This window comes from Jaculus jaculus, chromosome 16 (genome assembly GCF_020740685.1).
Source record: "Jaculus jaculus isolate mJacJac1 chromosome 16, mJacJac1.mat.Y.cur, whole genome shotgun sequence".
NCBI classification, from domain to species: Eukaryota; Metazoa; Chordata; class Mammalia; order Rodentia; family Dipodidae; genus Jaculus; species Jaculus jaculus.
In genome coordinates, this window is record NC_059117.1 from 31029764 (window position 1) to 31045383 (window position 15620).

The window sequence follows — 15620 nt, forward strand, 5'->3', positions numbered from 1 at the left end:
ATTATGTAAGCTAGGTGTGGTAGCACATGCTTTTTATTTCAGCACTTGGAAGGTAGAGGTAGGAGGATTGCCATGAGTTAGAGACCACCCTGAGACTAGTGAATTCTAGGGTAGCCTGGGCTAGGGTGAGACCTTACCTCAATATATATATATATATATATATATATATATATATATATATATACACACACACACACACACACACATATATATATGTATATATACACATTACATGCATGTATGAAGATGTCAAAAAAGTGAATAAGTTAATGTCTCCCACCAAATTTTTTTTTTAATTTTTTGGTTTATTTTTACTTATTTATTTGAAAGTGACAGACAGGGAAAGGAAGAGGGAGAGAGAGAGAGAGAATGGGCATGCCAGGGCCTCCAGCCACTGCAAACGAACTCCAGACATGTGCACCCCCTTGTGCATCTGGCTAACTTGGGTCCTGGGGAATCGAGCCTCTAACTGGGGTCCTTAGGCTTCACAGGCAAGTGCTTAACTGCTTAGCCATCTCTCTAGTCCCCACCAAAAAAATTTTATTGATATATTTTGTTTAATCTACTTTATACAATTATTCAACATACAATCAATTAAAATTACTAATGAATTATTTTATATAATTATTTTCATTGTTAATTTTTGAAGTCTAGTAAGACTTAAACTTGAAGCCCACCTGTATTCAGACTTTAGTGTTTCAGGTGCTTAATCACTATACGTAGGTAGTGGCTCCCATAATGTACAGTATAGTTCTAGATTATGATTATATTTTGGCCACATTCTAGAGTCATCTCTGGAGCATAAAAATCTCTGTTTCTTCAGTAAAATCATGAAGCTTTCAAATTAGAAACTACTGTAGTCTCTCAGGATTTTTTGTTAATCCAGGTGATTATAGTGGACAGCTAATTCTGAGAACACTCTAGTTCTAAGTAACTTGTGCTTAGAACACTTGGATACTTTTAATTTTACAGAACAATGCCCTGGTTCCATTCACAGTTCTGGTTTTATTTATTTCAATTTTAAATTTGAAAGAGAGAGAGAGATACAGCAATAGGCAGGTACAGAGAGAGAGAGAGAGAAAGAGAGAGAGAATGGGCATGCTAGGGCCTCCAGCCACTGAAAACAAACTCCAGATGCTGCATCCCCTTGTGCATCTGGCTTATGTGGGTGCTGGGGAGTTGAACCTGGGTCCTTTGGCTTTTTAGGCAAGTGTGTTAACTTTTAAGCTATCTCTCCAGCCCCACAGTTCTGGTTTTAATTGCCATAGTTGGGTTCTAAGCTAAGCTTTTGTTTAAATATCCTTAGATGATTACTTCATACTAACCAGGTGGATAAACATTGTCAAATTATTATTATTATTATTATTATTATTGGTTTTTTGAGGTAGGGTCTCACTCTGGTCCAGGCTGACCTGGAATTCACTATGTAGTCTCAGGGTGGACTCAAACTCAAGGCAATCCTCTTACCTCTGCCTCCCAAGTGCTAGGATTAAAGGCGTGCAACACCAAACCTAGCTAATTGTCAAATTATTGAACTCAGTACTAATTACCTTTTCTCCAACATTTTCCTAGATAGTAGACTTCTAACTTTGTAACCAAGACCCACCTCCCAAACCGTACCTTCAGTTTTATGCCTAAATCTTTGTTTGTTTGTGTGTTTTCCCTCTACCTAAGACACTATTTCATGCCTATGTAGTATTTCATTTCAGGTCTATAGATACTGTAATTCTTTCCCAAGGTGCCAGGCAATAAATAGGCCATTGGCTGACATGCTTTACTACTATTAGTCTGCCTGTCGGGATCCCTCCTTTCCCTGGACCCTATGTTATTGTGTTAAGTTGCTCTTTGGAGGTTTTCCTCAAACCACGATAGGTATAGTGCAGGCAAACACTAATTTCAGGGGATTATGCCATCTATTACCTGTCTCTCTGTCAGGTGCCACAGGCTTCCTCAGTTTCAGCTATTTACTACCTCACTACATGCCCCACACTAGTATTATATCCAGACTATGTATTCTCCCACACTCGTGCGGCCACATAGATTAAGAGGCCCGACTTTATGATAGGCATGCACTTTGTTGTTGATAATTGCTTAAGCTTCTGTAGGTAACTGCAACAGACAGAGAGAATGAACATGCCAGGGCCTCTAGTCACTGCAAACAAACTCCCGAAGCATGCACCACTTTCTGCATCTGGCTTACGTGGGTACTGGGGCAGCAAGCCTGGGTCCTCGGGCTTCGCAGGCAAGTTCCTTAACTGCTAAGCCGTCCCTCCAGCCCTCTCCTCACTTTTCTATGTAGTAACACATACACCTTGCAGTAATATCCCTGCCCTGCTCTTTCAAAAATATATCAACATGTCACATACTTGCTTAAAGTTTTTTCTAGCTCCCGATTTGCCCACAAATTAAATGAACATTGAACATGTCAATAACAATAAAATTAATAATATATGCAGTTGCCATCCTATTTTAACAACTTCCTATGTTTCAAAGTGCCAACAATCTCTGCTTTCAGTCTCATTTTATTACACTTTTGCTTGCACCTTCTGCCTAATTACTGTGAACATGCATAATACATGCCATGTATTGTGCATATACATAAGACATGAACATATCACGATGCTACAGCCTTTGTTTGGAGTACTTTTTATGTCATTGCTGCCTAGGAAACATCTGCTTATCTAATAGTTTAGATGAAGTAGATATTCTAAACTATGCAATCAGCATTCTTCCTTTGGATTACAAAGTTAGCACTTAGTGAATTACTATGTATTGCTGTCTATCTAGTTAGAATATGAGCAGAAATTGCTTATTCTTCCCTGTCTTCTCTTCTTTGTAACATGCTAGATGCTCAACCAATATTAGATGTAGCCATTGTATAAAATGGCCATAGCATCATATAAATAGAAGCTGCTGAATACTTCTGCCTTCACCCTCTGGGGAGTCAATTGTTGACATGCATTCTGAGAGTATCTAGTAGGAAAACTTAAAGATATAGTCCACGGCTTCTGTTTTCTTTCTTTTCTTCTTCTCACACAAGTCTTTACCCAATCATCTAATGCTGTTTATTGTGTCAGATAAGGATAAGATGAAACTTGGAATGAAGAACTAATATTGATTCTGGAAATTTACAATCATGACCAATCAAATGTGAAAGCATTTTGACTTCTACGAACTGAGTAATTTAAAGGGTTCAAAAAGTCAGATCTTGGAGAATTGAACAAAGTTGTTACTGGACTCTTTCAAATTCGGTCAACAACTGACAGAAATAAATTTTACACAAGTTAAAATGGACGTTTGGCAAAAAAATAAGTACACTTTTATGTGATCAAGTAGAGTTTGCTATTCTGTTTGATTTTTATTTAAATCTTAATTACAAAAACAAGTTGATTTTTTTTATAGAAAATTGTTTTTTATTTTTATCATTTTTTGTTTTTTTTATTTTCACAATTTTTATTAACATTTTCCATAATTATAAAAAATATCCCATAGTAATACCTCCCCTACAAGTTGATTTTTGAAACTACCAATGGGTCACAGCTTTTTAAAAAATGTCTAGTCTATATTAGAAATGACAAAATGGGAAGAATTTACCATGAAGTTTCATGACATATTTCTCCACACTATGAAAAGAGAAAAATTCTTCTAGCTGTCGAGAAGATAAGAACATGATAACTTAAAGGTTAGAGCCTGCCTAAGCTAGGAAACCCAAACCCACTGAGGAGGAATTCAAGGAAAACACTTGAGAACACAGTTCTATAAGAGAAGCTTTGCAAAACTGTTGCTGCTGAAAAGGCTTTGATGGCAGCAGCTAAAAAGTGCCTGAGAGGCCTCGATTGGAGTCACACTCACAGAGGCCATATTCCAGAAGAAAGGGAAAAGCTGAGAGCCCTTGAGCTGTAAAGGGGATATAGGAAAACTGATAGGCTTGGGTGACTAGAAAAGCATGAAATTAGGTTGAGAAAACCTAGAAATACACAAGGCTCAGGTATCATACAGACCATTATGTCTATCCACAGCAAAGTGAGTAGTTTCCCGAAAAACTTAGTTCACAAGACCAAAGAGGAGAAAAGAGAGTAAAAGGAAAACTTATTCATTTATATCTGCATGAAAGACTAAATTAAAAAAAAAAATACTAGTGAGATCACCTGGCTAGCCCCCAATAGTGCTGGAAAGCTCTATGGGAGCTGCTGGAGGACAGTGGTCACCAACAGCATGAATAAGCAGGGGATTCTGCAGACTATAAAATCAACCGGCTGGTCAAGAAGTACACACTTGTGCAATAGTGGCGTGCCTCGGCAGGTAACCATTTTTTTCTCTGATTGGACAAGAGGCCCATTCAGTGGGAGAGAATTTAATATCAGGTACTGGAAACCAAGTCAGAATCCCTTAGGAAACTCAACTTCAGAGAGAAGCCCTCACTGCTCTTTAGAGAAGAAGCATAGGTTTGCACACCAAAATAATAATAATAATCTCAAATAAAATTGCATACACCCATTAACCCAAGCTTCTTTCACTCTTTTTTTTTTTTTTTGAAAATCTACTTCATTTTACAGATGGCAAAGAAAACAGAGGAGAGCTGAGAACCAAGAACCATCAATAAGACAAGATAGCCAACTACTCACCAAAAGATGCGTCGCCTCTAGCACATCTGCCAGGGCCTAGGAGAAATGACAGAGGAAGTGGTGACATGAATACGCTCTTACTGCTCGCCTGACAACCGGCTCCAGGGAGATGGTGACAGATACTGTGATGGGGTGCTCACGGTTCAAGAAAGACCTTGCACCTTAAGCCCTAGGTTTGTTTCTAATTTTAATGAAAAATTGAATAAAAAAGACTGAGAAGAATGATCATTAAATTATATTAATTGAGGGAAATACAGAGCCACGGAAAGGCATCTATGTGGCTAGAGATACCACGTGGAAGGCTTGTGAAAACCATGGAAGGAAAAGAGAGAAAACTTAAAGAGCTCCTGCCCTGTGGGGAACCGGGGGGATAAAGAGCCCATGTGGAGAGTAAGGGCTAGGGGTCCCCGCCCCTTGGCTTAGCCCAGGCCCAGTGAAGGGGAAACTGATCAGCAGCTGGAAGTTTCGAAGTGGTCAGGCAGCTCAGAGATTGTGCCCTCCCCTCCCAAATGTTTTTATTTTATCATGGTGGGCCCTGCCTTCTGGCTCAGGTGAACCAGAGGGACAGCTCATTGGTTAGGGCTAGGGGCTGTCTCAGGAAAGGCCAGCCCTGACAGCAAGGACCAAGTTCTGGGGGTGGGGTGCTGAACTTGATCAACCACAGCGTTTCCTAGAAAGACCTCCCTCCCAAAGGGAGGCCCAGGTTGTTTGTGGAAAAACAGGTTTGGGGAACTAGGCAAGAGATAAGAAAGCATGTCATCTTTGATTTCTAGCAAGTACAGATTTTCCTGTCTTTTTCACTTTCAGGGGTTCAATCACCCTAACTCCCTACTACCTCTCAACATGATATTCAATCAAAACCCAACAAAGCAGAAATCTAGAGGGTGCAGATAAAGCAGACTGCCAACAGACCTGCCATGACTCAGGCAACATTGCAGAAGAGGGAGCAGAAAGACTGTAGGAGCCACAGAGTGGGTAGGAATAGCTTGAGGCTTGGTACCCCACTACTGCACAGGGATTGACTGAGTCCTTCATGACCCTACAGTGAATAACATAACCCCACTGAGGAGGGTCTCCAGGGTAGTGGGAGCTGGGGCAAGGTGATCAGTTATAATTTATATGAAATTTAAAAAAAATTAAATTAGGGCTGGAGAGATGACTTAGCAGTTAAGCGCTTGCCTGTGAAGCCTAAGGACCCCGGTTCGAGGCTCGATTCCCCAGGGCCCACCTCAGCCAGATGCACAACGGGACATATGTGTCTGGAGTTTGTCTGAAGTGGCTGGAGGCCCTGGCGTGCCCATTTTCTCTCTCGCTGCCTCTTTCTCTCTCTGTCTGTCGCTCTCAAATAAATAAAGAAAAATGAACAAAAAAAAAATTTTAAAAAATGAACAAAAGTTAAAAAAAAATTAATTAAAACAGTACTAGAGGGATGACTCAGCAGGTAAGCAGACTTGCTGCTCAAGCATGTGGACCTGAGCTCGATCCATGGAACGCACACAAGCAGGGAATGGCCGCATCTCCCGGTAACCCCAGAGCTAAGGGAATCGGAGAAAGGAAGATGGCTGGGGCCCTGTGGTCAGTTGGTAGAATCAAAACAGTGCTGAGGTCCAGGGTCAGTGAGATTCTATCTCAAGGAAATTAGGTGGAAGGGCAAAAGGGAACATCCGATGTCTTCCTCTGGTCTCTGCATGTGGGGTGTGTACATCTGCACATGTGTGTGCATCACACAGAAGGGAGCTTAAGATATTAGAATGACAATGCATGCAATTTTTACCCTTTGCATATCTGAGTGATGATTCCAGAATTTAAACTTATTAAACACGAGTGCCAAAGTGATACATTAGGTCATGGTGACTGCCGTACATCATCCACACCTGTCACCACACAGGTTTTATGACTGTTACACACAGAAGTTGACATCGTTGGTACTCCCCCTTGCCTACCCTAACCAAGACCAGTCAGTGGGAGGAGATGCAGGCCAGCCTCAGCTGGTGGTCTCCTGGAAGCTCCGGAGGCAGTGGGGTGTGTAAAATCTGTCACCATACGTGGCACTCATCACGAACAAGCCCGGCCCGCTGACTCTGAGGCGGCATTTGGTGGTTTGTTCTCATCTGTGCTCATTCATGTGGATACTTGGAGCTTATGCTGTCATTCGCCCTCACTACTGTGGGGGCTGCAGAATGTGTTTGAACCCTCGATCCCTCTGTTGATGGTGGTGTTTGGGAGGTCGTGGAAACTCAAAGGTGGCGTTTAGCTGGAGGAAGGGTGTCACCAGGGCAGGGCTGAAAGGTGCTATAGCCATGCCCTACTTGCTTTTCTCTCTCTCCCTCTCCCTCCCCACTTCCTCCCCCGTTACTGCGACAATGTGATAGCAGTTTCTCACTCCTGCAATGCTTTCCCCAACATGACGGATTCTACCCTGGGGAACTCTTAAGCAGAAACAAACTCTTTCCTAGGCTGCTTCTGATGGGGTATTTTGTCCCAGCAATTGGACAAGAGCTGATATACTTACCACTCCGGTGGAGGCTTTATTGAAAAGTTATGTTGTCTTCTAAGGGGGAGCCTGAACATCGCAGAACAAACTGCAGTGCTTCCTGTCGCCAGCCGCTTGAAGGCAGGAGCTTGTTCTCACGACTTACAGACTACATGTTGCTACCGTTGTGCTGCAATGTGTGGGCTGTACTCAGAGAGCTGGGGGTCTTCAGTCTTTTCCAGCGAAGGGGAAAGCTGCAAAGCATAATCAGAGCATAATCAAGTCTCACTTTCTAGGCCCTTCCATTCATCTTGTGTGTGTGTGAGATCTGTGATGTATAATATATGCATGTGTGTGTGTGTGTGTGTGTGTGTGTGTGTGTGTGTAAATGCATGTGCCCCATGTACATGTGTGTAGAGGCCAGAGGAGAATGTCAGGCATGCTTCTCATTGCTCTTCCATGTGTTTCCTAGAGATTGTGTCTTTCCCTCAACTTGGAGTTACTGTCAATCAGTAGGTCCCCGTAATTCTCTGATCTCCAACCCCCGCCCCCACCACAGAATGGAGTCACAGACATGTGCGGTCATGCTCAGATTTCTATGGTGGTTCTGGGGAGCTGAACTTGTCAGTGTCTGGCCCAAGAGGCCCTCTTGTTTAGGTAGCAAGTGTTCTAAACCTTGAGCCATCTCCACATCTTGTTTTACAACTTACCATTTAATTAATTTTTAGGGCTCTCTTTTGTTTTGTTTTTGAGGTAAGGGCTCACTCTAGCCCAAGATGACCTAGAACTCACTCTATAGTACTTGGCTTACCTCAAACTTAAAGTGATCCTCCTACCTCAGCCTCCTAAATACTGGGCTTAATGATGTGCACTAGCAAGCCTGGCTTAATTTTAAGTTTGAATACAAAATGAAGGGTTTCATTATTATATTTTCACATATGCATATCATATAAGACATACACAAAATAATAAAGTACATACACTTTACTCATATTCACTCTTCCCATTACCCACATTTCCCCTCCTCACCTTGTTGTAAAAGCTCTGGGTTTGGAGTGACAGTTGGTGGCTGGCATGTAGGGTTCCTTGTGTGTGACAACATTCCTGAAAGCTGATGACAGCCATGTCCACCCTGTGACCAGCTATGTAGAGTGGTGAGCTTTAACATACTTGTAACTGAATACAGCACTTTCACTAGGCAAGGAATAGTTAGGATAGTCTAATAAAGTTATGAAACATGAAACAAAATGTCGGAGCTACGTGGGAAGATGTAAAGTGAATGGTTGTACCGTCTCCTTGAGGCAGAGCAATGCTACAGCACGACTCCATGAGAGGATGCTGGCAGAACTCTTTTGGAGATTGACAGACAATGAATGGGCAGAGGCCGGGGACCTCGAGGGAGTGGCCAAGGACATTGCCCTGGAGTCATCTGAGGAGCAGGCAGGGCACAGGAAGTGGTCTATCAGGAGAAACTGGGCATTCCATGATGTGGGTTTTTCTGGCAACATTTGGAACTTTCAGCCAGGTCTATTTGCTGTCATAGTCACATTACCTCTCAGACAACCCTTATGGGACTGTGAGGAAGTTCTACTGGCCACTGTCATGAATCACCTTCTTTCCTCATCAGTTAGAGAGCTCCTTATAACTTCCTTTTTGCTTCTCTTCCATACCCAGGATACCTGTTTCTCCTAATACCATCATTCTCAACCAAGTTCCCACAACTCTTGTTATTCGCTAAGGTACCTCACAGTGAACGACACATCTCTCAGCAGGGCTTTTAAAGGTTCTGAGACCATTCCTGCCTGCTGAGATTCAGCTGCATATCCATTTGTTTGGCCTTTTATTCTGTTATTTCAAACATATGAACCAGAGTTATGAAACATTACCTGACACTAAGTATAGTATGAGGCCATTCCAGTGTGAGTTACCAGTCCCCGTTGGGCCTTCACTACTGTGAGAACACTCAAAGCAGTCTTGTGTTCATATGCATCCTGCCCAAGGCTTAGTAACTGCCAGGTCTCCTACTTATGTCGTTGTAAAAAAAACCCAAAAAACAAAAAAAAAAAAAACTTAATCTTTAGGATAGATGTTTTACAAACATCATCTCATTTAATCCTCATTAGAAACATATGGCATGCACTATTATTAACCTCATTTTACCACTGAAAACATTTGCATGTGTGGTAGTTTGAATAAATACTGCCCCCCCCCCATAGATCCAGGAGTTTATTAAAACTTCTTGAGTTTCTAGCTCCCTGTGGGGAGGAGGTGTCAACGGTCGGATCTTCGGGTCCAGCCCTAAAATGTAGTGGTGGGTTTGAACTTCCAATCTAAAGATAAGCTAAGTGCCTAGTTCCTCCTACAGTTCCTGAAGGGTCCTCTGTGGTATGGCTTTTCTCTCACTCTCTCTCTCTCCACCTGGTCCTTTTTTTTTTTTAAATTTATTTATTTGAGAGCAACAGACAGAGAAAGAGGGGGAGGAGAGAGAAAGAGAGAATGGGCACGCCAGGGCTTCCAGCCACTGCAAACGAACTCCAGATGCCTGCTCCCCCTTGTGCATCTGGCTAACATGGGTCCTGGGGAATCGAGCCTCAAACCAAGGTCCTTAGGCTTCACAGGCAAGTGCTTAACTACTAAGCCATCTCTCTAGCCCCCACCTGGTCCTTTAAGAGAGGGCAACTTCTTCTGCTGTTATGGAACTTCCCCAGATCCCTTCCTCCATAACTGTGCCTGGTCTGGAAGTTTATCTCAGAGACCTGAAGCTGTCTGCTACAGCACGTGACATGTGAAGTCATTTGTTCCAGGTTATGATTTCAGAAAGTATGGTGCAAATTATTTGCTTTCTGAAGCGGGGTGGGGGGGGACGTATATTAAGCACCAAATGGCGTTGAGTACTTTTCAGTGGGCTGTTCTACACTTTCACTGCTCTCTCCTATAGTTCCCTGAGACTCCTCCTGCCCTCCAGTTATTTCCAGAAGGTGCTCTCAACTTCCAGCATGAGTCAACTTCTGCAGCCTAGAGTGCAATTTACTTCTCCCCTGCGATCCAAACCCAGCTCCATCTTTCCTGTAATATGTGTTGGGGAATGATCAAACCTAGATTCTCCTGTCTGTCTTTACCGCTTATCCTCTCCTACATCTATAACCTCTCTCTGCCAGCTCTTTGGTTGTGGGATCTGCACATGGTCTTATCTTTCTCCTCTCAATCAATCCAACATTAATGTGGCCACTTCCTACAGCTAATTTCATTATCATTTTCATAGCCAAGCTTCAGTGGAAGAGTAGTTCACATTTCTCGCCTCAACCTTTGAGACTGTGAGACTCATGAGGGCAGAGGACATATCTGTATAATTTACCGCTCTCCTGACTCCCCTCACCACCTTCTGCTAGGCATAATTCCTAGTCTCATAGGCACTTGTTAAAGTCCTGTTAAGTTATTGGAGAGATACATGGCATGGAAAAATAAAATTTTGGTCAACATTAAGTTTTTATTTATTTTTAGAGGCAAGATTGACCTGGAACTCACTAGGTAGCTCAGGCTGACCTCAAACTTATGAAAATCCTTCTAAGCCTTCTGAGTGCTGGGATCATGGGCATGAGCCACCATGTCTGGTAACAGCAAGGTTTAAATTTTTGGTGGTGCCGATTGATGTGAACCCTCACTTGTTTTCCTGCTCCATGCCTGTTTTCATAATAGTTTTCCTCTCTGTGTGTGTGCATGTGTGTGTGTGTGTATGCAGCAATCACCAGATTTTTAAGCCCAACAAGCATTGCTTATATAGTATAATAATAAAAAAATTTGTGCTGGGCGTGGTGGCTCACACTTTTAATCCCAGCACTTGGGAGACAGAAGTAAGAAGATCACCATATGTTCAAAGCCAGCCTGAGACTTCATAGTGAATTCCACGTCAACCTGGGATAGAGTGAGACCCTATCTCAAACAACTAAAAAAATGAAAATAAAGAAATTTGCATTTTTTTCTCCCACTTTCCTTTGAAATATTTCCTCTGGGACTAATGTTTATAAAGTCTGAGATAAGACACGATTTTCTGCTTATTTTTAGTGACTAGCTACATCATAATCCTTGTCACCCTAGGGCTGATCTAAAGCATTCATTCAACAAGAACAATTCTTGCCTTAAGGGAATGTGTTAGATTCTATCACTGTAATGAAATGCCTGAGAGGAATCAACTCAAAGGAGGAAAGATTTATTTTGGCTCATCTTTTCAAAGGTTTCAATCCATGCTTGGCTGGCTCTGTAGCTTTCAGGTTTGTGGCAAGGCAGAATGTCATTATGGGGATTATGGGGTGAAGGGAAGTTAATCATCTCAGGGTGGCTGGGAAGCAATGAAAGAGGAGAGGAGTCAGGGTCCCAATATCTTCTTCAGGCATGGGCTTCTGGTGACCTAATTTCCTTCTGCTAGACCCTACCTCTTTAACTTTCCATCACCTTCCAATAGCACCACTGAGTGGTAACTGAGCCTTTAATTTATTGACCTTTGGGGGACATTCAAGATCCATGGTAGAGAGATTTTGAGATTAATTCTTTGTGAGATATATATATATATATATATATATATATATATATTATATATAATATATAAATATATAATATATATTTAAATATGAATAACATACAAATTTTATACACATATATGCTTATGTACATATACATTCCATGCTGTTACACTCTGGTTTCCTTGTTTTCTCCCCAATTGCTACATAATAATCTTCTTTCTCCTGGCCCAGACCTTTTGAATGAATGTCCTTTAATGTAGATTTCTCCATAAGACAGTTGTTCATTATCTCCCTTGTTCAACATGCAAATCTATCCACCAGTTCCAATCTGTGCACTCTGATGGTCCTTGAAGAGAAGGCTGTGGTTTCTACTCACTTGGGAGTGCTTCAGAGGAAGGCATCATATCCTCTCATTTCCTGCAAATGGAACTATCCTCTCAGCATCCTAATGCTGCTCCCATCTTACACATGTTCTCTAAGATCCGACAGAACATACAATCCTAAGATTGTTAAGCCACAGATTTTGAGTCTGTGTTAAGCTGAATTCAGTTAATCAAAACTCTAGTTGTACAACCCATTGTCTCCGCATGAGAATGTCACAAATTCAGCATCAAACTTTGCCATAACAAACTCTTGAGTGTTTCAACATTGCAATTTTAGGCAATTCTTCCCGCCCCTTCTCATAACACCCACTGATGGGCTTTCTTCTTACTCCACGAGCATGTCTCCCCCCAGCTATTTGACCCCTCCTGTCATTCACTTTTTGGCATGAGTAACTCGGCCTCTGTTTGTGCCTAGGCTCATTATGTGGCAGCTGTTTTCATTACCATCTCATTATTTCACTGAGGGGGAGATGTTTCCATGGTGATGTTGAACTGCATAAGTAGAGATTTTACTACATTGAGCTTTTATCTACTTAGGGTAGCAGTTAAGAGTAGAACTGAGCTAGAACTTTTCCAATAGGAAATAGTTTGTAAATTTCCCTTCTGTTTCCTGTTTTGTGTATGCTTTATTCAGTGAAGGTATGCTGCAATTATGAGATCTTCACAGATAGAAGTTGACAAGGAAATCCTACATTGCTTCCTTAGATGAACCTGTTTTGTTAACATATCCATGAGAATTTCCATAAAAGTATTACATATGGCTCTATTGCTTTTTGAAAATTGCTCTACCGGGAAAAGAACCTTTGGAATCCCCAGAAAAATTTTGGATGGGAATTGGCCCATTCACTAAGATAATTACTGCTTAAGCTTGATTGCTACCTAAGTTGTCATTGCCTGGGAAACAAAGGTCACCACAGCATTGAAATGATCATATAATACTTTCTCCACTCATGAATGAGTGATACTCATCTTCATTAATTGCTTTGTGCGTAATCCTGCATATTCAAGAGAGTTTCGTTAATAAAATTTCCCTGGCAGTAAGCCTTCATTAATTTGATCTTCACTGAAAGTAAATCCATCCATGACAGAAAATATTTTTTTCATCATTTACATTAGGACTTTTAGTTAAATCAAACCATATTTGTTTAGGACTTAAATTCTTAAGCACTTACAATCTTTGATGTAACAACGCTGTGATAACTCAAGCACAAAGGCAATTAAAAAGTTTAAAATAAATAGCATTGACATTGACAGAATTATTAAGTATACCATTATGCAAATGCGTCAATAAGATAAATACTTTGAGTATGATTAAACCAAGCATCAAATTCAATATGTCATGGTTTGAATGTGAAATGCCCCTTTGAACACCCAAGTCCTGCTCTGGTAGTGCTGTGTTGTAAGATTATGGAGTCGCTGGAAGGGGACCAAGATCAAAGAAGTAGCTCTCTGAGAGGAAGGTGGACCTTCAGGGTTATAGCCTGTGCCACTTCCTGTCCTCCTGTCTCTGTCCCTTAGTCCACTGAAATGTGAGTTAGCAGCTGCTAGTCTACCACGGAGCCGCCTACCCCCATGCCTCCCCCGACATGTGGGACTATATTCCCTTAAACCAGGAGCCAGAATAACCCGACCTTCTGTTAAAGGGCTTCTTCTTGGGTATTTGGTCACAGTGATGAGAAAAGTAACTAAAACAGTTTTTTTTTTAAATTTTTTTTTTGTTTAGTTTTATTTATTTATTTGAGAGTGACAGAGAGAGAAAGAGGCAAAGAGAGAGAGAAAGAGAGCCAGTGCCTCCAGCCACTGCAAACGAACTCCAGATTCATGCTCCCCCTTGTACATCTGGCTAACATGGGTCCTGGGGAATCGAGCCTCCAACCGGGGTCCTTAGGCTTCACAGGCAAGTGCTTAACCACTAAGCCATCTCTCCAGCACGTTATTTTTTTAAATACACAGTTTAATATAAATTTACCTATGATTCAAACTCACGGACTTTGGAAAACAAAAATATTGTTTTCACATATTTAGTGATTTTTTTTTTTTTTACTGTTATCACATTGAGATTTTCCCACCACAGTAAATTTTCAACAGATTTCAGCCAACTGGAGACAGTTCAAGAGTTGATGTGAGGCACTGGAGAAATGGCTTCGTGGTTGAGGCACTTGCATGAAGCCCAAGGACCCAGGTTCAACTCCCCAGTAACCATGTAAGCCAGATGCACAAGGTGACGCAGCGTCTGTAGTTGATTTGCAGTGGCTGGGCCATGGTGTGCCCATTCTCTCTGACTCTCTTCAATTTCTCTCTGCTTGCAAATAAATAAAATTTTAAAAATAAAAAGTTTTAAAAAGATTTGATGTGAGAGGGTACTTCTGGAAGACCTATTATGGGTTAGAGGTGGTACTGGGAATTTTTCTGCCTTCTCATTTACTCCTTACTGCTGAATAATGTGAATATTGCTATTATAGATGTCTATGTCATTTGTCAAATGTCAAACACCCATCCAATATTATATCAGAACTGGGGTGTTTAAGTTTATCGCTTCTAAGATATCACCAGGAGGAATTCTATAATTCTGGTAGTCTCTGTCAAACTCTAAAATAGGAAAGGTTTCTGGAGGCCTTTTTCTGAACAATTATAGTATGAGACCATGATAGAAAATGATAAATAGCAAAATTTAACACAAAAAGTCTGCTTTTGTAGAGAATTTTATGTAGTAATAAAACACATTCAAAAATGCTAGGTGAATGGAATGTGCCTATCAGTGCAGGAGCAGCAGAGCTTGAGAACCCCTGAGATTTGCTGACCTCCTAAGGAAGCCTAACTGGAGAAATCCAGACCAGCTAGAGGCCTTGTCTCAAAGGAAGTAGACAGTGGCCCTGAGGATGACACCCAAGGTTGTCCCTTAGCCTCCACACCTGCACATATGTGCAAGTGCACCTGCATACACACCCACACGTGTACATACACACACACACATTAAAAAATAAATTAGTGGGCTGGAGAGATGGCTTAGCAGTTAAGCGCTTGTCTGTGAAGCCTAAGGACCCCGGTTCAAGGCTCGATTCTCCAGGACCCACATTAGCCAGATGCACAAGGGAGCACATGCATCTGGACTTTGTATGCAGTGGCTGGAAGCACTGGCATGCCCATTCTCTCTCTTCTCTCTTTCTCTCTCTATCTGCCTCTCTCTCTCGGTAACTCTCAAATAAAAATGCACAAAAATAAATTTTAAAAAATTAATGTTCAGGGCTGGAGAGATGGCTTAGCAGTTAAGTGCTTGCCTGTGAAGCCTAAGGATCCCGGTTCGAGGCTCGATTCTCCAGGACCCATGTTAGCCAGATGCACAAGGGGGCACACGCATCTGGAGTTCGTTTTCAGTGGCCGGAGGCCCTGGCATGCCCATTCTGTCTCTCTCTCTCTCTCTCTGCCTCTTTCTCTCTCTGTGTTTGTTGCTTTCAAAATAAATAAAAATAAGCAAAAAAATTAAAAAAAATATTAATGTTCAGAAATATCTTGGAGAAATAAGTAATTTATTAAAATGGAAAGTAGACTCTAAGTTGAGTCTATTTTGGTGGCAAGTTCAAGGTTTGGTATTGTTTCTCCTCTCCAGTAGGTCTACATCTCA